Below are 26,346 nucleotides of genomic sequence, written 5' to 3'. Positions count from 1 at the left end.
ATGGAAGAATGTCATCACAATATTAGCCAACATGATGCCAGAATACACAGCAGGATTTTCTCGACCATCACTGGACACAGTGCCTAAAGTACTTAATTACAGCGCCTAAGCAAAATGAACAGAAAAAAAAATATCCTTAGACACGTTTCACCATCATTTCTGGTTGAATGAAAAGTTCACTGCTCTCTGAAAGGGCATACTTGAATTATTATGCCATTATATTATCATTATATTAGTCACATGAAATGGTCTTAAAATGACAATAATACCATTTAGCATAATTATTTCTGGTACAATATATCATCCAACAAGAGTAGTTACCATGACATTCCTAGTGCTGTGAGTCATATTTTGCAGACTGTTTTACCAGGTGAGTTTATTGTGTGAGCCATGGATGTATAAAGAGAACTGGATACAGCATTGGAGGCAGGTTCCCATTCATTCTTATGAAAGTTGCTCATTGGCACACAAAGCCAAAAAAGCTGAATTTCTGTGGTATCAAATTACATGGGTCTTCCGCATCCTGGGGCCCACAGAGCAAGCGCACTAGAGATCTAAAACGGCTGAGTGTGGCTGAACGGCTAACTTCTGGTTTAGCACTCTGCTAACTTGAATGGGTATAGAATTGATTTAATGATGCCTCTCTTCTAGACTTTTATAATATAATATCGAACTGTATGGATCAAATCCTGACAGTGAAAAAGTCATTTTGCAGATGTTGCGACACTAAAAACAAAGGAAGTCCACTGATTAAGAGCTGTCTCTCTTTAACAGTGTAAATCAAAGGGAAACAGTCAATGGAATGAGGTAACAAACTCAGAAGTTGTAATTCCAGGTTTGGGCACTAAGTCAAATTTGTTTCAATGCCTGGCGCTATTCCTGGGAGCTTAGTCTATATTCATTATTAACATTGACACACTAAGACAGTTGGGAACATCAGTAGCTTTAATCACTTTAGTTGTTCTTTTATCTCAGACATGTATTAGGGTGTTATCTTGACATGTTTCGGCGGAAACCTCCACCTTCCTCAGAAGTGTCACTTGGTGGTGGTTGTGACACGTCTTTATCAGCTGATCTGTCAATCAGTTGTCAAAACTGACATGGTCACGACTCTCTAATATTAATAAAGATGGGTCACAACCACCACCAAGTGACACTTTTGAGGAAGGCAGAAGGCAATCCATCCAGACAATCAATCCAATAACAATATTTCACTAAAAAACACAAATGTGAGGGTCATGGTGGCACAAGGGTTAAATCACAGGGTTATCAAAGTCATTTATATTCACTGTCTGGGCACCATGAATGTGTGTATTGTGCTGGTTATAGCTGTATATATTTTTGCAGTCTGAGCCAAAGTGGACTGAGTGACTGTCAGACCAACACTGCCCTCCCTAAAGTCATACCACCAATGTGGCTAAAATTCAGTGACAGTGAGTCAGGCTCTCACAATACAGCTTCACATACTGCAAGTTCATGCCATTAACAGACACTTCAGGTGAACCTCATTCACATTTATGGCTAAAAGCAGGTGGATAAAAATCTGAATCTGAAAAAATTATGTTTGCAATCAGACAGATGGACAAAGAGGAAATACAACAGACAAGAGACAGGAGGTGCTGCAGAGGTCTCTCTGCCAAATCATGGCAATTACTCAAGTGGAGCAGACATGAACTCACTGACCATTAATTCACATTCATATTAAATGAGCCAGCAAATATTTAATCAGAGCGGATTTAGGGGAGGAAACGTCAAAGTTAATCTTTGGTGAGCGGGCCAACAGCCAGCTCAGCTTGTGCTGCAGGCGAATGGCTCTACAGGTCCATCCATAAATATTCTTCATATCTGTCCTGGGACTCATTGACCAGGGGGCAGGGTTGAGCAAGACAGAGCTGCGGTCAACTCTGCGACTCCTCTCGAGTTCAGAGACAACACTTAACTGTCAGCCAGCATGGACAACTGGTGGGTTTAATAAATGAGGAGTCACCTTACTGTGAGAAAACCTTGAACTCAACTGTGGCACGACAGAGACAAAAGCTTCTTACAGTGTGATTGAGCTGTTTTGTGGTTTAAAGGAAATAAACTACAGGGAAAGATGTAAAAGAAACAACAGATACATGTTTCTGTTATCCATTTTTATATCCTCAAAAAAGTGTCGACATGATGTGAACTCTGAAAATGCTGAATATTTACGAGTTGGATGTTTTGTCATGAGAGAAGCAGATAAAAAATATTCAGTTTTGTTACTTGGCTCTGCAGATGTAATCAATTTCCATTCCTGCTGTCTCTCCACTGCCAAAAAGCATTCTCTTTACTCGAACGTGGGTGAGGTTTTTTTTTAAAAAACTGTTAGACCTCAAAATCCCCGCTGCAAATCAAACCAGCTGAATTACATTAGCTGCGATATACTCATAGTTTATTCAAAATGGGTTTTGCTTGCTGTGTTTTCACAGTCAGAAGAATACAGGACAGTGAGGTTGTGTGCATTAACAGCGGGCTTCTAAAGGGAAGAAACATGCTATTGTGATGTCAGTGTTAACAGTGGCAGGAAGAAAAGGGCATCAGGTGCAACAGTTAGCTGGAAAGGAAACCATTTGAGTCTCCTCTCATTGTCCTGTTTTTATTGTCTGCACATACACTCAACTCTAAGTCCCATCCTGTAAGTACTGTACTGTAACACATCGGATGTCTTCGCTTCTTCGGCAGCAGAGGAGTTAACAGTGTTGGCTGCAGCAGCCCTGACCCTCCCCTCACCCTGGGGCCTGTCTTTCCGCTCTCCTGGTGTGTTTGGCCTGCCAGTGCGCATTAGCTGTGTTTGTCAAATCAAATCAAACTAAAGATCACATTCCTCCCCCGGTGATAACACTGGCCATGCTTGCGTCCCTGTTTACACAAATTGTTCCACGCCATCCTACTCGCAAAGTTGTCTGGTGCCTTATCACACGACCAGGAGAAAACCCAAGACCACCAAAAAGTGCCTTTAATACATGAAAATACACACATGAATTGAAACTGTAAGTATGTTTCTGTCTAGATGTCCAGAAAAAGACCTGAGTTCACATGAAAAACTGAGAGAGCTCAAATAAACCAATTAGATGCCAAAGTTTTGCTGCACTGCAGTACAGATTCAGGCAGCTCAGTCAGCGCAGATGGCAACTCGAAGGAGTGCATGACCCCTCAAAACTGGAGTGCGAATATGACTGCTTCCAATAACAACAGGATTGCACTGCCAAAGCAGTTTTTTTATCTCAATGTTTGGCAAAAGTTACCATGGCATGTGCTACAGTTTTGGCTCCCTATTTTCATGTCAGCCATTTTAATTAAACCTGTGCTTGATCTCAGTGTGTGCCCGCATTAGTGATTGGCTTAATGCCCAATACACTTAATTACTGGTGACCACTCAGAGCTAGGCTCATCAGCAAAGATGTTTGCAAGAATCTCTGTACAGTGACAGATTATATGAAGCTGGGAGAGCAGTTTTCAAACTCCTGACAAGCTATTTGCTACAAAAAGTTATTCTACTCTCTCCGACACGGGCAAATATAAACCATTTGCTACAGACAACATCCACCTCTCCCTCAGTGTTGACACTTACAGGTGCCACTTAACGTATCCATTTTATAAAGTGTCTAAAAGTAGTCTTCCACTATGAGCCTGTATGTCATTTATCAGTAGGTTATCTGTTACCAAATCCTCTGTCTGTAATCTGTCAGGAAGTCTTGAAAATGTGGAACAAACGGGAACTAAAAGTAAACAAATCTGTACTGTAATGAGTGTAGACAAGCTGCAGACTGGTGGTCAGACATCTAGTGCCCCCACACTCCTTTCATTAACCTCTCATTATTGGCCTGCTGAGAGGTTAATGATTACTGTTTTACTTTTCATTTTAGATTTATTACCTGTGCGGTTTTCTTTTACGGGATACTTCAAGCTTCACCATCAAACTGTTGACAGAAAATTTGGATAAGGGCGTAAATAACTGAAGGCCCACATTACTGTACTTATGAGGCTGTGGCATGCTCGTCTTTGAAGCCAGTACAAACATAGTGGTATCATTGGAAACTAGACAACCTAAGGCATTCATTTGTACCAACCAATGCCATGCTAGCTTCTTGAGAAAGCGCTCCATTTTCAAAGGGGTCCCTTGAACTACCACCTTCAGATATATGAATGAAAATGGGTTCTATGGGTACCCATGAGTCTCCCCTAAACTTGAGAGGGCTTGTTCCCAGTAAGTTCCCAGTTGCTTACAATCACTGTACTCCTTCAAATGAATCAATGAATTGCCAATGAACAATGAAAATAACACATTCAAACAGGACTGTTGTCAGATAACTGGTAATATTAACTGTAAAATAAGAAACCAAAGTATGTCATCATGCAATTTCTTAACTCTCACACTGACATAGTTTTCAGCCAGCCTTGAGCAAAAATTCCTGGGGGCGCCACTATGCCTCCAGTGAACAAAGACTCACAGAACGACAAACACTGTTGATAAACTGAGGTCACTGAGGGACATGTCTGACCGGGACTGAAACGGGAAGCATAGTTAAATTTCACTTTGTGTCAAATTTGTTAGTCATGTGACTCAAGTTCACATCTGTGGTAACTGATAAACAAAGGTCTTCTGGGGTTGAAGTATTCCTTTAACAGTAGTTTGCATGTGCATCAGCAAACAATGTGGCAGTTGTACTGTGAAGCTCTGTTTTACCTGCCTTTGCACAAATCCTGCCAGTTCTGGTCTGGACAGACAAGAGAGGAAAAATAGCTGACTGTAAAAACAAAGCACACTTACATATTTTTCCACAGTGTTCTACAGACTGAAAAGGTTTCTGCATAAATTGAAAAATGTGAGGTTTTTAAGTCCCAAACCATGAAAGGTTTTCAGCACCTTTTTCCATTTGTAGTCAAAGCATTTGGATGGTTTGGCGGTTTTACATATTTACATATTTTTTAGGAGCCAATCATTACTTTTAGACAAGATTGGAAAGTCATGTGTCAGCACAGTCGCCAGACGAGAATGTTGGCATTGTACATTTCTGCAAACCATGACTATGTTACATTTGCAAGCTGCATAATGTATCATATCAGTGTTTCTAAAGTGATGTAGTATGTGAGCTCACTTTTGTTACTGAGAGGTGAATGAGATGGTGGATGGAGCATCAGCTGGGCAAGACGCCGACCTCGCTGCAGACTACTGCAGACTACTTTATAAGACTAACAACAAAATTGTTTCTGTTTAGCGAGACATTGCTGTGTTTTTCGCAGCTTTTTAGGCACCAAACATGGGTTTTTTGTAGCGACCTGTCATTGTGTTTCCAGCAGGGATAGTGCCACGAAAAGCAGCTGTTTTTTTACACAGATATTACTGCATTTGTGCCTCCAGGTGTTTTAAGCTAAATATGATATTTTCCTAACCATAGAAGTGGTTTTTGTGCCTACATGTTAACCACAGTCAGGAGCGGAAATCCCAGGGGGGACAGGGGGGACATGACTCCCCCTTCAGTAAAGCTGTACCCCCCTAGAATAATTTGAGACACAATTAATAATTTTTGAACAATGCAGTAGTATTTATTAAAAGCACAATGTAAGTGGTGCTCATTATAATCGTGCAATAATGTGCTATTTAAATCTTAAAAGATTTAGTCCCCCCCTCCCATTGCTTGTAGTGGTATATCCCACACTCTTTCCAATGGATGGGGCTGCTTGGCAGCAGTAGCAGCGTGTGGCTGGAACCGCTGCTCACATCGCGCATCGCAGGGTAAGATGTACACTCACACAGACACAGTTTAACTTACACAAGTTACAACACATCCCATTTACTGTTACAACAAGCCCCAGGCCCAGGCTGATAATATAACTGTCTGCAACATTTCTCCTGCATTGTTCAAATGCCTACTCAATTACGAGTGCTGGTAAGCTAAAAGCTAATGATTAAGCTCAGAGTTTAGTGATAGAGAGGACAGGAGAGAAAGAAGAGGGAGAGGACAGGACAAGAGCAGTCAGTGGCGGAGCAATGGGTACCTGTCTGTAGGCTCTCCACCTGTCAGTGAGACAAACATGAAAGACGTGCAGTCTAACTGACAAGGAGCGGTCATTACGAGCGACTATTACACACAGTTGTGGCGGAGTGGCTCGTATGGGTACCTGTCTGTAGGCTCTCCTCCTGTCAGTGACACAAACATCAAAGACGTGCAGATGAGGAGCGGTCATTACGCATGACTATGAGTACTGTGAGTTGCGCGGCAGCAGATCTCACAACATACTGTTTATAAACCAGTTTACCAGTTTAATTGCAGGAAATGTTTAGTTTTAGTTTTAGTTTAGTTAGTACAGACATTCACTCTGCCTGTTGGAGAGATAGAGAGAAGATTAAAGCATCAAATTGCCCCTGACCACATTGTTGCTAAAATTTAAAGTTTCAGTGTATCTGCTGCATAACTGTGCACAAATGTACCCAGATGATCTTTTAGAGTCATAATTTTTAAAAATTAACTTTAGAAAAAAGTCAACACATACTGGTAGATCCTGTCTGACGGAAATCATGAGATTTGACCCTTCTGTTGTGTGACAGACTGGGTTTGCATTTCTTCTTTGTTTTCGTATTTTGCTAAATTTGAAACAAGCACTTACTGAAAGAGATCTGTTACTGTCATGACATGATTTCCGTGTTCAGCCTTGTCGGATATACCCTCCCAAAGCCTGATGGTAATTAGAAATAAGAGTACATTAGGCATTGGAGAGGTTGAACAGACCAATCACAGTTAGGGTTTTTAAGTACACCCTATGAAGCTTAAAAATTAAGCCCAGGATGGCAGGGAAAAAGCCTATTGTAATCCTGATAATACTCAATGGTCCATTAAGCTCAGTGGTGACTTTTACTCTGAAAGAGAAGAGGTAAATTAAAGGGTCTAAAAATAATGTAATCCTCTTCTTTGACTGGTGCACAGTAGCGTTAAGCTGCAGCATTGTAATCGAGTGACTGATGATCATCACTTCCGCCAACACACTGTGATAAGCAACTGACACAGTCAAAAAGAAAATAGGAGTGGAGGAATAATAGCTCCATTGTGGTTGTGGACACAAAGCAGCAGAGTTCAATTAGGCATGAGCAGGGAGACAAAAACTGAACAAGTCATTTGCACAAAATGTGGATTAGCACTAATTCTTCTACTTGTAGAGTTGTTTGTTCATGCAGAGTCTGTTTGCAAATCTGAGGGAAAGAAAGAAATAAAAGGAGAGAGAACTTCTACTATTCTGGGGAGAGAAGTGCTATAAAAAAAAAAGAGGAAGATCTTTGATCGAAACAGGAAAGACAGCCCTGGCAGTAATGATGTGTTGCACAGCTCCAAAGAGAGAGAAATATCCCAGATTCCCGTTGTGTGAGTTTCAGACCCAACCCCAGTAGCTGCCACTCCCAGATCCCAGTTGGCCACATGGATGGACATTTGAGAAACAGTCACTTGAATTGCTCCTCTCTAATGGCTTCATAAAAGAAGTAATTATTCTGCAGTGGGGAGGCGCTGTCAATGAGAGATCAAATGATGTCTTCCACTATCCAACCTCAACAAAGCTCTTCATTCAGGGCCTTACAGAATATCTGCAGTTCAGTTTTTTCAAAGAGGAAAAGAGCTTTTTCCCCCTTTTCTTCTCCCACCTTCACTAAGCACAGAGGATCTCTCTGCTTTAATTAAAAGTGAATTCTCCCGGCTCAGTTCTGCTGCGAATCTCACTCCTCTCTGCTTGAATAGACTTAAGAGGGGATTGCAGTGGGTTTCAGCAAATGTTTAGTTGGTGAGGAGGAGGAGCAGCAATGGGGGAGGAATAGGAAATGTCTTTGAATGGAACTTGAGGCAATTTTCAACAGCACATCGTTAAGTTAAAGTGTGAATCCACAACACCGACAAACACATCTCAACAACACGCAGCCAAGAAATAAAGTTATTCATTAACTGAGTATAAGGCACTTTGTTTTTCCATGTTGGACAGAGAGAAAACCTGCACTTTACGAAGGATAAGTGTTCTCAGCTGCACCAAAGAGTGGGTGTTTGGCTCAGTTATATTTGGAACCACTTTCTATTGAAGATATTTAATATTAATATGAGTCAGTATTTACTATTTCTGAGCTTGAACAACTGCTCTGTTAAACACGACGCCAGAAAAACATGACTTCAATCTGTCATGTCAGTGTTAAATAAATGTTTCAGGTTTTGGTAGGTGTAATTCTGAGGTAGCCAAACTGGCTGTTTCCCCAACACCTTCAGTCTTTATGATAGGTAAACCACATCCTGACTGTGTGCTCAATGCACAGACATGAGATCGACACTGATCCTCTCATCTCACTTGCTGATGTTCAAACCCAGAGATATCTGAGGTTTTATTCATGAAATGAATTCAAGAAAGAATTTCAGGGCGCCCACTAGCTCATGCAAGTTTCCCATGTACAAAGACCGTGTCCTTGCCGCAGCAGCTGCAGGCTCGATTCCAACTCTCAGCCCTTTGCTGCATGTCATTCACCGTCTCTCTCCCCCTCTCAAGCTATATAACTGTCCTATTAGATAAAGCCAAAAAGCCCCCAAAATATCCTAAAAAAAAAAAAAAAGAATAAGTGTTTCGTTTGGTTGCCTGTCAATGGCGTCATATTCCCTTTATGCTGTCATCACGTAGAATCAGGAGGATGGTAGACACCAATCAGTTTTTAGTGGACGAGAGCAGGATAGTAAAAGTAGATGGCATTGTTGTTCAAAATTAAAACATTTTAACTTTTTGCCTTCCTCCACAACGCAATTCACAACCTGATTTTGCTCACACAAGGAGCAAACACAATCTGGACCAATACCGTACAAAAATTACTACAGAAAAATCAAAAAATAATAAATAATAATTGTATCTAATATATTTTATTCCATTATTTGTTTACAATACTGCATCACCATCAAAATATATTGTTTAATTTTTCCACCTTGCCATTATGATGGACTGTTTGTTTTTCCCGTGCTGTCCAGACAGTGTTGTCCATCCGCCTGATTCCATGTGAACGCAAATATACCCCCTCTAAGCTGCTCTTACTTCTCGAAAAACATGAAAAATACCAGATGATACATCAGAGAGTGAGGAAAGAATCATATATAATGTCTCATAAGTATACTCAGTAACAGGGATACAGCCACACAGCCCTTTTTTATATTAGCTGCACGCCATTTTGCAACACAGTAATCCAGTAGAGATCTAATTTATTGATATCTATTGATCCAGCTAACTACAATGTGCTTCTATATGACAAGTGGCTCAGACCAGCCACCAAGCTGATGTGCACAGTAGTTTTATAATGTCACAATAACGTTCACACGTTCATAGCATCAAAGTTCAAACATCAAAGTTATTTTTAACATTTTATTTTGAATAATGCTGGGCTACCCAATGATTGGATTTATCACATAATGTTAACTACAGTAAGAGTTACATACTGTACGTGTAAGGTCAGTGGAAATAAGTATCATCATTTAAGTTGAACATGTTGGCAAACAGTTGCTTATATATATTTAATCCAGCAATTTTGGAGCAACACTGGCATTTATTTGTGAATCCGAGTAAAAGATCTGACTCTAGTTTTTTGGCCAACACCAACTTAAAAATAGCCGTATCCTACAGGGGTATAATAATCATGTTGCTGGAGGAACTTATTCGCAGAGGAAGATGTTGACACAACTGTCCTTCTGTATAACGCAGCTTCTTCTGCTCTGTTGGACAGAGTAAGAACAGTGCTCGGCAGTGCAGTGAGAGGGGAGACAGACCCTCTACACATTCAAGCTCCCGTGTCAATGAGCAGCCACTCTGCTGAAGTGTCCTTAAGCAAGACGCTGAGTTCTCCAGCACTGTTGTTCTGCAGCTTACCCTTCACTCTAAGTGAGACATGAAAAGAGCATTTTTGAACGTATCTTTACAGAAATATAATATATAATGTGAAATTACAGTAAATGTGTGCTTCAAAAGCACTGAAGACAGTCAGGGTGAAATGTGATGGAACCAGGGTGAGGCTGGTTGTGTTTGAAGTAACAAAATCTCACTTCCCCTTTGCCACAGTCCTCTTTCCTTTTAGAAACCCACAATGTGGTCTCGCACAGGCTAATCCTTCAAAGCTCAATCCATTTTTAACTAGAAAAATCATTGCACTTGCCTTTTTGATCCACTGCGTTTTTCAGCTCACTGTCAAAGAATCTAAGATTTGGACCAATATATATCCTTGAGAGCTAGATAAGTCTGCAGAAAGGGGATTAAAGAGGCTACTAAAGATGCTGTCTGGCGTAAAGGGGTGATCCTGCCCACAGCACCGCATGCTGGGACCACTTCAGACAAAACAAGATCCTGAAACTGTGTCGCTGTCTCAGCATGAGGTAGAGTTAACTGAAGGTATCCGGTAAAACAGTCAGGTGTTTTCTTTTTGCCACAAAAACAGAAATGCAATCAAATGTCCCCACAAATGTGTGAATGTGTCTGCTTCTCACGGACTGATAAGATTAGAAAGTGTAGAGTCATCCCTGTGGCTCTGTGGTTTAAGACGACGAACATATAACCGTGTTCGATGTAGTGAAAGAAGATCAAATACAAAAGCAGTGACAGAAAAATGTACATAAGCATTATAAACAAAAGTAATAATGATGCATTGTGTTATATTATCATATAGGTCTATTGATGTATTAAAGCTTAAGCAGCATTAAAATGTTACAGCTGGTTAATGTGGAGCTGGACTACTTTACATTTTGTTTTCATTCATTTTCTGTGACCGCTTATTCTGCTAGGGGTCGGGTGGCCTATCCCAGCTGACATTGGGCGAGAGGCAGGGTGCACCCTGGACAGGTTGCCAGACTATCACAGGGCTGACACATAGAGACAGACAACTACTCCTGCTCACATTCACACCTATGGGCAATTTAGAGTCACCAATTAACCTGCATGTCTTTTGATTGACGGAGGAAGCTGGAGTAGCCGGAGAAAACCCACACTGACATGGGCCGAACATGCAAACTCGGCACAGAAGGGCTTGAATTAGGAACCCTCTTGCTGTGAGGCGAAAGAGCTAACCACTGCATCAACATGCTGCATTTTGTTTTGTATAGTCTAATCTGTAAAATTGCATTATATTGTAATGGTTGATTATGGTTTATATGTAGCTGTCAAGTAAACTTAGTAGAGTAAAAAGTACAATATTCCCCCCTGCGATGTAGTGGAGTAAAAGTACTAGACTTGCTGCTTTCCACCACTGACTGTAAATTAAATCGTACCCAACTGGAATCCATGTGACAAAAGGATAAAATGTGCAAATGTAAAATGCAGCTGCTTCCTTTTTGGTTCAGTGATGTTTGGAAATAATTGTAAAACCCACAGAGTTTAATAACAAACATTCTGAGCCTGCTTCCCCGCCAGATTGTAACGATAGTTGACAGTAATACAAGGAGAAATCAACCACAGAAACAGCAAGAGGTTCTAATTTTTTTCTTTTCACAGACTGTAGCCTCAGCAGAACAGAGTATAATGCAGCCAAAACATGTGTCTTGAATCATGACACAAACTATTATCCCATTTCTTCTCAAGTGAAAAAATATTTCCTTGCTATTAGTATGCAGCCTATACTGCTCTCGTCACCCACACATACAACCCACAGCAGAATCTAGAGCATTCGGCACTCATACTTGTGGAGTTGTTCAAAGTCTGTCTGGGAAATTAACACTAAGTTAAGAGAAGGAAGATGAGACGATGGAGGAAGGCAGGTACAACAGAGAGAATCTTATCACAAAAGAGCCTCTGATTACATTATCACAGGCTGATAGTTTATTTTGCTTTAACAAAAAGGAGCATGAAAGGATTGCATGAGAGCAGCTGGCCCCTCTGCCACTCTGAGTGTTGCTGTACACAAGCTATTTAGCTGTTTTTGATGAGGTCTTCAATGTGCACAGTCACGCAGGGCAGCGAGCTGGGTGCAGTGGTCTGGATGCATTCACTTGAGGGACATGAAGTGTGTATGTAGAAGGGTGCTCTGTAAGCATCTGCAATCTGTGTACTGAACCGTGGGCCTCATCAGCATCACGCAAATCAGCCTGTAAAGGTCGAGCAGCACCAGAGGCCTGCTGTCAGCATATCCTCTCCAATTAAATGTGAGCATCATTAGAGGCCTTGTTGCTCATACATCCTATTTTTAGTCAGCTGTTGTTGTTGTTGTATTGTTTTTGTTGACAACAAGTTGTCATTATGTTCTCATTGCTGGTCCCATCAGCTCGCCATGAAATGACAATTCCACAGCTATGTAAATAACATGTTAAAGGAAAGCTTTACCCACAAAAATCATCTTCTGTATATCACTTACTCACCCTGTGTTAGGGTGACAACAACTTTGTGAACGAAGAATCCAAAAACTGAGAAAATCCTTAATGAATCAGCTTAAAAGGGGTCCATGCTTAACAACAGCAAAACTATATCAAAGCATCCATTTATACACTCTCACACAAATTATGCACTATCATCCAAGTGTCATTTATCCAGTTGTATGCTTAGTAGTTCCTAAAACCTTATGTAAAACAAATCGGCATAAACAGCCTTGTGCATGGACAAGTAGCACACCTGGGCTAGGGTACATGTGTGCACACATTCAGCATTCAGTTCAAATGCCTGCACATGCTCAGGGACGCTATGCAGAAGTACATTAAATAGTAAGGTTTTTGCAAAAATGCATGTATTTGGAGGTACTGAGCATACAACTGAATAAATGAGACTTGGCACTTGGCAACTCTGCATGAGTTGTGTGAGACTTTGACTGTTAAACCCAGCCCCATTTTACTTCAGTTCATCAAGAATTTTCTGTTTTTGGATTCTTCGTTCACTTAAAAGGCATGCGACAAAAAGACTGTTTTCTTCACTGATTCACTGTAACGATGGTGAGTAACTGATACACTAATAATCATTTTCTAGGTGAAGTGCTCCTTTAAATTCACACATATTTAAAGTCTGGACTAAAGCTAGTACAGCTAATTGATGGTGAAATCTTGAAGTAATAAAAGTCTAGCGTTTGCCTGAGTAAAGCTTGATTCTCTTGAGGGAACTGACATATAAACAGTACATAATGAAAGTTGAACATATCAGCAGACATTGTGAATACTATTGTTGATCATTTATTCACTGCATGTTTCAGAGAAATGCTTGGTTCTCTGATACTTTTTACTGTACCCACATTGTTTCCCAGATTCTGAAACTGCATCACTCACCACATGAAGCAAAAATCTGAAGGAAATTGAGAAAGGGTCACTTTTGCAATGATGGAAGGTTACATGTACCGTATGTGTGTGCACACAGGGAGCACTAGTATGCTATTACATTAAATGTACATGTGTGTGGGTGTGTATTTGTGTATGTGTGTGTAGAGGTAGAAATAGGCAAAGTGTTTGGGGATTCAGGCTTTCTGGCAGCAGCCTGCTTTGGACTTGCAGGAAGAAGCGAGCCTCAGTGCTGCAGCCGCTCCTAAGATGAATAAAATATGACGAGCACGCAGCAGTGTTTCAGTGTTGCTCTGATGCAACATAGACAACATCTCTAAAGCAACGGAAGAAAGACTGAGTGTGTTTACGACCGTGTGTGTGAGATACAGAAACAGAAATCTCTGAAATAGCTGGGCGAGATGACAGCTAGGTGCTCGATTATTTTCTTAAAAGAAATACCTGTGCTTCAGTCCAACAGGGATGCAGTTGCATTTAGGAGTCAGGTCACTCATGTCCTAAAAAACGTATTTTCTCACTTCCCTGTAATGGCAGCTTGCCATGCAGATAGTTTTGGTTTTATGTGCCCATGTTTTGACTTTCTGCCTCTGAAACTTACAGGGACTCTTTCTTCAGTAGAAAGTAGTTCCAATGAAAACGTCTCTCAGTGAGGTCTCTGGATTTACCTGAGTAACTGAAACATTTATGGAAAGAACATTTTTTAGTGCTGTGAGCACCACAAACAAAATACCCTTCACCTCAATTAAACTGGGTTGGAGGTAGAAATCGCAGAACTTCATCCGATAAAACTGAAACTATCTGCATGGATAGATCACAGTAATGGTAAGAGCCTGAATTGACTGCTTAAGCTTCAATTAGCACAGAATTCATAAAACAGAAATTTCGCTCCTCTGATAATGAACATTAGTACAATTATTGTCGCAGGAACCTTCTAGCCATGACTCTCCAACATGACAATCCCCCGACCAACCAGCCAGTTGTAACCATAGACTGTATGAAATAATGGACGTAGCTACCATGACGTCAAACATTGGTTTGTGGAATCCTGTTGTAATGTCTTACGTTTGGCATTTTGGCCATTGCCATCTTGTTTGTTTTTTTTGGAGCCAGAGGTGACTAAATTCAGACGAGAGGTCAGAGCTGTGGATTAGGAAGGGGTGGATCTGACTCATAAACTGTTGTGACGCCTCACAGACAGACTGTCAATCAAGCAGCAAGACCCTTAAATATGCATAAATTTAAGCATTAATAATAATGTAAACGGGTGAGTCATATAAAAATCCACCCTCCATACATCTGTCATGAAGGGTGGAATTAGCTGTTTTTGGTACCAGGCTGTAAACATGTTTATTTCTGCTGTAAAGTCGGACATTTTAACATGGCGGTCTATGGGGACTAACTCTGTTTTGGAGCCAACCTCAAGTGGTCATTCAAGGAACTGCAGTCTTTGGCACTCCCGCGTTGGCTTCTTTTGTCAGCCCTGAAGATGCTACTACTTAGCAAATAAACAAAAAAGCTGAAATGAACCAGTAATAAATTAATGGTTGAAGTGTCCGGCTTCTGCTTCTCAAAATGGAAGTGGCGTGAACGCAAACCTGACAATAAAAAAATGAGACAAGAGAGTGAGTTCAGTCATAAACTGCTCAGGTACAGTTTCTGTTTACAGATCTGCAGCAGCCTCTCTGTGTTTTCTTTGTGGTGAATTAATATCAAACAATTCCATGAAGCCATCCCCACTGTTGGAAAGGTACAGTGAAGTGGTGCTTGAGCCCATCTGATAATGCTGCAGTAGTGCGTCAAACAAAAAAGTTTCATTTGAGGGTCTAACACAGCAAGTAATGCCGCCTGTGCTCTGGCTTCGGTCTAACGGGTCAGCCAGACTGTGTTTAAGTCGCCGCGGTTGACTGAGGAGAGGGCTGAACCGGGAGTCAGTGAGGCGCTGAGTGGGAGCTTGAGCTGAGTCATCCCACCCTCAAGCAACCTGGGAAAGACATCTGCACAGTCGCAGAGAGAGCGGAGGTGATGAGGGTTGACAAGGCGTGCCAATGGGCTCGTGGCTGACCAGGCGTGCTTCATTTACTGCATGTGATAGTTCCTAACATCACGGCCAACCTGGGCACTTCTACTGACAGATGGAGAACATTAGCGCCGCTGCAGAGGATCTCATGTGTGTGTGCTCTGCTTCAGAAAAGTAGCTGATAAGGGGATAGACTCAGGCGCTCATCCCGCTTGCTGCTGTAAATTAATGGAACAACATGTAAGGCGGAGTGTAAGAATAATAAGCCCTTCCTTAAAGTGTATAAATAGACAAGGCTTGGTTACTGTTGCACATCTTTCACAAGAAATCCCAGTAGATACAATTACTGTGCACCAAACTATCAAGAGGACATGCTACTATTTACCCCTTAATGACGAATTCCCAACAGGAAATAAGCAAAAGAAGTAGATCTGTTTAAAAGCTTGAGTATTCTGTTAGTTCATGATAATCACAGCAGTGGAGGGGTGGAACAGAGGGATGCACATCTTGATTTGGCCAAGTAGTTCATTTCACAGCAACCTGACAAATTTCTCTGGCAAGTGTGAGAATCCAATTAGAGCCCGGCACGCTGAACGGAGATCTGAAGCCGCTGCTGACACTGACTGCACAGGCTGACGGACCCAGAGGGGTCTCCACCCCTTCTGATTCTTTATCACATCAGGGCTCGCTCCTGCTGTATTGCAGTATTGTTAGGACAGGGCTTATCAAAATCTCCTGACATCCTCTTTTAAGCAAGAAGCTCGTCTAACTCCTCACAGCGCAATCTGGATGTGTTTTCACGGATCGACTAACGCTGCTTGAAGTGAGGTTCTTAAAGCTCAGAGAACACCATGATATCGACTTCATGACCAAATAGAGCTTAAAAATGATTTCTTTGTATGTCATTTAATTGTTCTTCCTAGTGTTGTCACAATACTGGAATTTCTAACTTTGATACAATACCTTGAAAACTATCGATATTTGATGCCATTTTCAATACCACAGGGAGAAACTGACATTCAGGCCATTAAAAATTTAAGATGTTTATTAAAAGATACATTTAACAAGCAGTGATTGTGATGCTTGTTATGCGTCCTGTGTTCCTGACACATTCAAATCTGATAGAATACAGTAAATTAACTATTGATGCATCCTTGATAATGCTTTATTGTTGTTAACAATGTGTCACAGTCAGTGTTCTGATAATGTTTTGGAAAGACTGAAGTGAGTGTAATGGACTCATGTATGTTGCCTGTATTAGTTAGTCTTTGCTTTTACTGGGTCGGTTAACTGTTAGGAGGATTCTGGTCTGTTCTGCCTCACCACCTTATTCCCCTCACTTGAGCCTCTCCGCCCGTTTTCTCCACCTGCACTTAATCCCCTCACCTGACTAGTTTGTATTTAAGTCCTGCATTCTCCTGTATTCAGGTCCACCTGCTCCGTTTCTCTTATTGCCCTTCTGTGTTCTGCATTTAATAATGAACAAGTGTTTCAATTGTTTTAAAACTGTCATCTAAATAATAGATATATTATTAATAATAATAGCCTCACAATAAATCTTATTTACAAAGCATGAAAATCAGGATTAATGAAATAATGTGCAAAAACAACCAAAAATGGCAGTAATACCAGATATCGCACTGTTGAGCCACCATTTCAAATATTCAGAATCAACACGTATTAACAAGTCGATATTTTTGACAACACTATCCCTAGCCAGCATCCTTAAAATAAGGCCTTCTTTATTCCTACATTATTCAGTTGTCTTCGACCTATTAGGATATAAATACCTCTAATGTGGGAACTCATTTAGTATAAATGGTGCTTCAGTCTGAGGTCCAGCATTACCCAAAGACAAAAGCCTCTCAGTGAAGCACACAAGCAGCACTCAACCATTCTGCCCTCCAGTTTCCTAAAAGTGGAGTTGGTAAACTAAATTTCTCTTTTTAAAGGCCCGCCCGATGCCAGGTCGGAGCTCTGTTGGTGCAGCAGCCACAGAAAATGAAGCCCAGCACTTTAACAGTAACAAAAACCTTTCTGTGTGGCAGGGATCAAGTTGAAGAAAGGACAAGGGGGTCTGCTGCTTGAGGTGAGCAATTACAGTGGTGATGTGCTAATCTCGGCCGCTGGCACCATCTCAAGGTTGGTGGTGGACCGCCGAGAATGTGACTTATACATTCACTGTTTTATCTTCTGCTCCTCATCTTTTTTCATTTTCTCCACTGCTTTCACACACTCTGTTCGCTCTTCAAGCCTCCTGCCTACCCTGAGTGGTTGGTGTCGTTCACACAGTGAGTCAGTCTTGACGGTGTGGAGGGCAAACAGAGATGTTGGGTCAGACTGAGAGGAGCCAGAGTTGATGCCGCATCTGAGACACCGACTGACCTCCTGATGAACGGCAAATAAAAATCCACGTTTGGGAAAAAAGTCTTGGAAGAGCAGAGAGGTTGTTCTCCATCAAATTACTATACGGTAAATTATACGGTATAACTGCTGTTTGATAACAGTAATTACATGGGCTGATGTACTTAAAATGGAGCTGGGTGTCTACAACCACAGAAGCAGAATGGCAGTCGAAGGAGTCGGACATTGAACTGTTTGCTATGGTCATTTGACTGGTACAAAAGAAAGTAGTGATTGTTGTCAGCTGATATGGGGCCATTAAGAGTGTCACTCTCACTAGATTTAGAATTCCACTGTGGCCTATTCTTGCACCTATTTTTGGAATGAAACAGAAAAATACACATACACCAATCCAAGTTTCTCCCTTTCACCTAACTAACATTCGCTTAAACGCTTAACTGCCTTGTTAACTTTTTGTAAAACACACTTCATTCACACCTGACAAAAACAAAATAAAACTCACTAAAACCATCTTAGTTAGTCTTGTAAATCATCTAGCTAGTCCACTGTTGCAACAATTACCAACTCTGGTTTGGTCAAAACAAACCCTAAATTCACCGAATTAGATATGAAAACATTCTGATATGCATGCTGTTTATCCCCACTGTTTTTCTCTAACACTTGTTCTTTGGAGGCAGCTACAGTTTCAATTTACATGTTTCAACAAACATGCAATTAATGGTTAGGTGTGTGCGACTCAGGAGGAATTAGTAGCATCTAGAGGTTGAGGACTGCAGGTCGCAACCAGCTGAAACTTCTCCCAGTTTTAATTCCTTGAGTGTTCATTGCTCAGGAGGTTTCTACCGGGAGCCGAATCATTCACAGAGGTCTCCTCCTCTCCAAAACAAATGGACCAGGTAATTTAAACCAGTACAAACACGAAATAAAGCAGTTTCTCATTACAAATCAGTGTTTCTCCAACACAGTTTGACATGTTGGAGAAGGGCGGCAACCCCAGCACCTGCTAATCAGTGCTCACCTTTTTTCTCTGATTACTTAAGACCAGATGTTCAGGCGGTTTCTACAGGGAGCTGAATTATCCCCAGAGGTCTCTTCTTCTCAATAACAAACAGACCCAGTAATGTAAATCTGTAAAAACACTGAATAAAGCAGTTTCATGTAAAAAAAAAAAAAAAGTATAATTCTGATGCTGCTCCTTGCAGATGGGCTTCTCGCTATGGTGGCTGATGTGAAAAAGTGATTTTATACACCTAAAATATATACTCATATCATATTCCATTTCTGCCAATATATCCTTCTAAATCCTAAACAATGGACCTTTTATAGCAAGCAAAAGACACAGGGAAATAAAAGTTATGGTAACATTTAAGTAACGCATTGCTATCTAAAAACATAACGATACTCTACCAAAGCTCGTCACTGCAAAACTTGCAACAAGTTGGTGTGTTTATACAGAAGTTCACCCACTACAATTGCAATGGCAGTAGTACAAATAAAAATGGCCGTTGCTCTGACCATCCTGCTTCGTCGATTTGAATGGGAATGTGTGTCCTTCTCTTATTCTATTTCTGTGTAGAGAACAAACTGACTGATGAAGAAACAATAACCAAAGTCTCACGCAGGCAAAGCTATCAAGATTCAGGATAGATTCACTCACTCAGTGTAAAAATGTAATATGATACAATAATCATTTCATTTAACAACTTTTGCAATTGGTTTAGCCTCCAAGAACAACATACTCAGGATGGCCTTGCATTTGCATATAGCATGTTCAGAGATGGACAAGACGGAAATACACAACCTTGCACCCTGACTCTGACACACAAACACACACACACACACACACACACACACACACACACCATTTCACGCTTCATATCAGCCATGGTTGGATTAAACAACAGTCATGTCCTCCGCGGGGTGCCTGTCTCTGTCTGACAGAAAAGCCTGAACAGCAGGTCAAAAATATAATTGGCTATTTAGCTTTTCTTCAGTCACTGCTAACTGCAGCAGTTAGGATGGAAAACATAGACGGACTTTAATACAATATATTTTCTTGGCAGCGTTGTCTGAATTCTATGTTTGAGTCTGAGTTTGAACAATGTAATAAAGCTGAAATAAATGCACATCTACATTTAATGTCTATGATCAAAACCCACAGACTTCAGCTAAAGCTTAGGCTTTGGTTCTGATGTCCAGCACCCTGTACTTCCTTACCACCTGTGCAGACAGTGATTATCTTGATACGTCTTACGGAAGAGGTCCAGTGTTGTGAATAATCCTCCTATAAGCTGAAAATCTGGCTGAGATGTGCATGCAGCAAGACCGACCTACTCTACTCTACTACGGATCTGTGTGACCATAACACAGTTTTAAAGATTATCCTCTTTCAAAGATCATCTTTTCTTTCGAGGAAGAGCAAAATAAGCTATTCTAAACTTTAATAAAATTTGGCATACCCCTGTGGGTTTTAAATTCACACCAATAAAAACAGAATTTGAAGTCACTGACTGTATTAATGCTATTCTGCTTTAGAGCGTCAGACTCTATAAACAGTATGAAACTTTCAGCACGTCTTTGGCGAAGACAGCAGGCTATTTAATGCCAAGCTATTTTTGTAGGAGCTCTAATGAGGATCTTGACATCCTTTCTTGATGGTGATATATCAGGAGTGAGTACACCACCCAGCTTACACACAGCTCGCACTGCACCACTGTTATTTCACTGTAATGGCTAGCACAAGCATGCAAACTGTAATTCCTGTCAGTTCCTCTGGCGATCTTCAAAGCCTGCGGGCCATTGGATATGATCCATGGCATGTCCCTGAGAGGTCACCAAGAGGATGAAGAGATAAGCTCCGGAGGAATTCAAAGCCTTCTCACTCTGCTGCCGGCCACCCCGTCGCTACACAAAGGACTTCTTATCTGAGCAACTTTCAAGTTCTCCTCTGCAGCCACTGCAAAGCGTGTGTGAAAAACTTCAACATCAAGTTTACAAAAGATTTTTTTTCCTTTTAGGATTCAAGCTTTTTTGGTGCAATCGGTAAGGTTGATGCTCCACTTGAATCCCAGAGGGGCTTTGGTGATGCAAAATGCTGTGACTTTGACCCTGATTGTTCACTAAAGCAACAGCAGTAGTGGTAACAGCACCCTCTCATTCGCCAGCGAAATATGTTTTCCAGTTGTTGGCATATTCCTCTGACGTTTGTTCCCCTCTGCCTCAGGGAGGACTGAGCTCACGGGACAACACAGCCACTGTTACGAACAATAAAATCTAAATGATTTTATTTTTTAAATGAGTGTCCACAGCTTTCTGCCATGTGCAGGTGAAACCACATTACTATATAATAATGTGATAAAAAACTCCCATCACCAGAGGGTTAAATTAGAATACGGTGGACGAGGAGCTTTGATTTTTATTTCACAGTGACGCTCATGATATCGATCAGTTCTGCTCGGTCTAGATTCAGGAGCTATGAACTGAGTGCCATAACAAGAGGTCTGTCATGCTCTATGCTTTTTATTTACTGTCATGCCAAGTGCTGAAATGGCAGCAGCATGAGCAATTAGTGCCATTCATGGATTGATTTTAACAGCATTGTGATCAATCTTAACAACCATTATGGTCTTCTTCTTCAGCTTGGACACTTCGCACTGAGTGGTTGGTTCAATACAGTGATCTACAGTACACCGAGGTCATCAGAAACAATGAGGGGGGAGAGGAGGCCGCTGCATTTGCATAATTTACTTAGAATCATTAGGTGTTACCCTGTAAGTCATTGGCTTCAACAGCTGAGGATCAGTAGTGTAACAGTTACTTTCATTATTGATTAGTCTGCATATTATCTTCTTTTTTTTTCAATTCTCAATTTACCAGGTTAAACCAAGGTCCAGACAAACAACTTAATTGTCCTCAAAAGACTTAATAGCCTTATCTTTCCCTAGTCTTCTGTAAAACACAGCTGTAGCAGAGGGTAGCATAAAAGTGAGCTAAAGTAGATTATACAGAAGCTGAGGAAGGACCATTAAAGTAAACATAAATACAGGTACGAACACAGGAAAAACAAACTTAATATATAGAACCTGAGTGTTGGGGTGTGTCCTGTGATACTCTACTCACTTTACAAAAAAAGATAATTAAAAAAAATCACCTTAAAGAAATAAAGAACATATAGGTGTAATCTTATGGTGCAGGATAGGCCTTATTACGGGATGCAGAATAGTGCTGCGACATTGGAAAGCTAAAGTTGATATATCAGTGAAAGACTATGTTACAAGCTAACAGATAGGCAAGACATCTACATGAAAATATGGGGTCCTTATACTACTGTAACCTGACGTACTGATGACTTGATGAGGTGTCAACTAGTGTACATAACATAAAATACAATTTGATATTGTACCACGTAAAATATGTATCATGCACATTTATATTTTTGTGTATAAACACGCATCCACATATTTATATAATGCTCTGTCTCGGTTGTTTTCCCTCTGTCCTTGTTCCCTTTGTCCCGTCTTGTAGTTTGCTGGGATTTTTTGTATCTTATTGGTTGTATGTTTTTGTTTTTTTTATTGTTGTAACCCTACAAAAAAAAGAAGAATGTATAGGTGTTTTATACACTATCCAACTTTCCCATCTTTTGAAAAACTGCATATTATGTTCTTGATTTACTTCTTTAAAGTGTCAGGAAAATAGTGAAACATGCCCTTTTTTATTTCTCAGAAACCATGGTGACAAAAATCTTGTTGTGTCCAAAAAAAAGCAAGACAAAACCCCAAACGTATTCCACTTACTATGATACAAAAAAGAGAAAAACAGCACATCCTCTCATCTGAAAAACTGAAATCAGAGAATATTTGCCAAAAACAATAGACAAACACTGTCAAACAAAAGAGCTGAACTCTTTTTCTACAACATGAATAAATAAACAGCTTCAGAGAACAAAATATGTGAGGTTCTGCACACGCTGATGACACTAAAATCCAGACAAATCCACAATTAGATTCTGAGGGGACGGATGAGGAGTGGAAATGCAGGTTAGGCTCTGTCTGTTTCTGATTTGCAGCTCTGGTTAAAAATTAGCAGGAGAGCTGTAATGAAAGCCCAGCGACTTCACACTTTGGGGAAAATGATGAGGGTGTTCAGCCTGTGGGCATCTGGTTAGAGACTAATGCATTTGTACTGCCCACTGAACATGATAATGCACTAGGTAGAGAGCAGGGACACCTTCACGTCTGTCAGCATATACAAGCACTACAAGTGCAAATATTACAGGAAAATATTAAGACAAACATCTCAGTTGTGTTAGCCAAGTGAGTCCCATAAACAGACATGCTACTGTGTGGTGTTTGGAAACAGACAGGGCAGATTAGGGCACTACTTCTACTTCCTTCAGGTATTTTTATCACCTGAGGCTCAGTCTAATCAAAACATAGCTGGCCTTGAAATACCTGCAGCTACTGTTCAGGGTTTCCTGGAGCAAGTGGCAGCTTCCTTGCTCATTCAACACAGTAAAAATACTGAAATAAATTCTGGAAAACTGGTCTCTGGGTTTGTGGGTTATGGTCTACCTCAAGGATGTTAACCAGCAGTGTTAATGCCGGAGTGCAGCTTCACTGGGAGTCCACACAGACTTCTGTAAAACCGCCCTACATCTGACAGGACTGATTCTGAGCTGCTACACAACAGCTTTTCTTCGGTGTGTTTTTTTTTTTATCAAATCAAATTTAACATGTGTAGTGACTTCCTCTTACCTTAAACAGGAGTCAAGAGGACGCTCCAGCAGCAGATGGTTTGATGCAGTTCACAGGACGCAACTCAGCGGAGGATCTCTCAAACATGTTTCATCTCCACGATCATTCAGCAACAAAAAATATTTTCTCTGATAGGCTGTTTTTACTGGGCTTTCATCCGCAGATAACTGACGCCAGTTTGCCAATCTCATTAGCTCGTTTAGTCACTCAGTGTTGTTCAATAATCTACCGCAGACAAACCGCTACACGCTTCTAGCACCCAGTCGGAGAAGAAGGAGGGAGTAATGTTAATGGCCCTGTAGGCTCACCACCAGTCCTCATCATCCCCAGCCGCGCTGAGACGGTCCACTCTTTGTTCCACTCGCTCCCCTCAACTGTTCACAGACGTGGACGTGATGCAGGCGGTGGGTCGACCTGTCTTTTCTGTCGCCTGTCCGATGTGAAGGCTGTTTGACGCTGCGGAGAGGCAGCGCCGCACCGTGCGCCCTGCGCTGCCTGTGTCTGCCACACGGACCAACAGCACTGCCTGCTGTACTTAAAGAGACACAGCAGAGCTCTCATATGAGGCGCAGTGGCCGCCGCGCTGCGCTGCGCTCCGCTCTCCGGGCCACACAGGGGAGATCTGGCGCGGTGACACTCTCCCTGCTGATAGGACAATTTGAGTTTGATTTGGTCCGAGGGCTTCAGTCGGAATCCCAATTAGCAGTCAGGTTAGTTTTGCGCATACAAACATTTTGCCTGGGTTGATTGCCACCACCAGCTTCAATAGATCTCTGCAAACTACAAATCACAACTAAGTGTTTCTAAATCTCTCAGATACTGTGGATTTGAAAAGGGAGGTTGAGCCAATATGAAGTCTTAACAGTGCAGTGTATATATATGGCTCTCTGTTGGAACCCTGCCGACTGCAGTGACAGCAATGGAAAGTGGTCATAAAAACAGATATACTGCAGCAATAATAGTGATATTAATACTGATAGCAACAGGCTCACAGCTAGTTTGGAGTGCAGCTAGACCCTGGTCTCAGGGTACCAGCAGCATCCAGTATATTCATGCACCTTGTCATACCAATGCAGGACAATATAAAGTAGACATGCACGAACTATGTTCAGAATATTAGTATGGTCTTAGTTTTTAGTTTAAATTCAATTCTAAGATTTTATTTATGTATGTTTTTATAGTTTCATTCCTCTTTTGAGGGTCAGTGGGCCTACTAAACCTCACTGGAGGCAAAACATGGTGCCCCCATGTTTGAAAACAGCACCTCAGTAAAAACATGCTGTGACAGAAGGATGGATTAATGAAAGTGTCAGGGGGCCCCCATGGCCTTCACCTGCAAAATGTCACTCAAATTACTCAATATCGACCAGGAAGAGACTCAAAATGACAACAAAGAGACATAAAATGACAATAAGGAGATGCAAAACAGCTGCAAAGGGCAGAGACTCGCAACCAGGGATGTAAATACAGACAGTGCAGGCAGTGCGGTTGCACAGGGGCCCATTGGACAGGGGGGCTGAGAGAGCAGTACCTCCAATAGTATGTTCCCCAGAGAACAGACTCTTGTAAATCATTGAGATTGTCATCTCAGAAACACACCCATATTCAAGGAAGAACTCACGTTAGACTAAAAATGTGGGGGCCAACTGCTGTATGCTCACATAAAGGAAAACCCATTTCCATTATAGTTTCTTCTTTTTTTTTCATGAGTCAGTAGCAATCTATTCTACACTAAAATGATATGTTTACTTTACGTGATCTATAAAACCAGAAATAAACGCTAAAAATATAGATTTGCACTGATGGTTACTGTGTAATATGTATGTTGACGTTGTCCATTGTCAAGTTGTAGCCAGTTTAGATACAAAGTCTTGCACTAGGGAGCATTATAATAGCATACACTAAGGCCCGTCCTAACTACCATACGCCATCGCCCATAGCAACTTCAAAAAGTGGTAAAACAACCACAAAGAGACAAAATGACCATAAAGAGATGCAAAGCACCTACAAAGAGATTCAAAACATCTACAAAGGGACTTAAAATGACTGCCAAGAGATGCTGAGCAATAACAAAAACAGGCCACAGAAACATAAACTACAGAAACACAAAATGGCCACAAAGGGCACACAACCAGAGAGAGATGTGAAACAAGAACAAAACGAGGCTACATGTCTATAAAGTCTGTGTGTCTAGCTCATGTGTAGGAGAGGTCGTGGGACCTTCTGCATGTCTGTGCCCAGGGGCTCATTGTCACCTAATCCATCCATGAATGTCATGTAGGCTGTGCTACATGCTAGCAAACTTTCTGCATGCTGGTGCCCCTTTTATTCTTTTCTCCCCTGCCCCTCAGACAACCTGAGTCCACCACTGCTAAAATCACATCATTGTTAACACAATGCTGGTTAACTTTGCCCAACAACAATGGGTTGTTTTGAGCCAAATCAGGTATATTTCTGACAATGAATTGTATCTATCCATCTATATTATGTATGTGAAACTGTGTGCCTGTGTAATAGTATCCAAAGCTGAATGCACTGATGTAAATACATGTACACAAACCACGGCACTGTCATGTTTTGATTAACACTGAGAGGTTTTTTTTCATGCACTGCTTTCTGATTTAATCCCGATTTCTGCTTCACCCCTCTCAAACCCACCTCCAGATGTTCAGCCGCTGTGTATCTCCCTGCTGCACGCAGGATTTCCAGCGTCACATCGGGGTGATCATCCATTCAGTTTAACTACAAATCTCCTTGTGTGTAAACAGTGCGCTTCAATCAGTTTTATCGTTCTGTCCCTGACAGTCACGGCTGTTAAATCAATGGCTTAGAGCAACTGCATTACGCGGATCTTTAAAGGGCATGTATACAAATAGACATGCACATGCAAGCAGGATGCAGAGAAGAATGTAGATAGAGAGTGTACAGTGAGTTTAGAGCCTCC

The 26,346-nt window shown here is 41.2% G+C and overlaps 1 protein-coding gene across 2 annotated transcripts in view; it reads right to left on the bottom strand.

Moving 5' to 3' along the window:
• The window catches only part of wscd2 (WSC domain containing 2), a 52,574-nt gene that overhangs the window by 21,653 nt on the left and 4,575 nt on the right, over positions 1–26,346 (bottom strand). Inside the window, exon 1 of one of the 2 annotated variants that reach the window (XM_033618549.2) lies at positions 23,403–23,931. The exons of the other annotated variant lie outside the window; for it this stretch is intronic. The gene's annotated coding sequence lies outside the window, so the exon portion shown is untranslated. Of the gene's footprint in view, positions 1–23,402; positions 23,932–26,346 lie in introns of those variants that run through there. 2 annotated transcript variants of the gene reach the window in all.

Source organism: Epinephelus lanceolatus, chromosome 9 (assembly GCF_041903045.1).
Source record: "Epinephelus lanceolatus isolate andai-2023 chromosome 9, ASM4190304v1, whole genome shotgun sequence".
NCBI classification, from domain to species: Eukaryota; Metazoa; Chordata; class Actinopteri; order Perciformes; family Serranidae; genus Epinephelus; species Epinephelus lanceolatus.
Note: the sequence above shows the minus strand (reverse complement) of the source record. Positions and strands in the feature narration are given on the sequence as shown.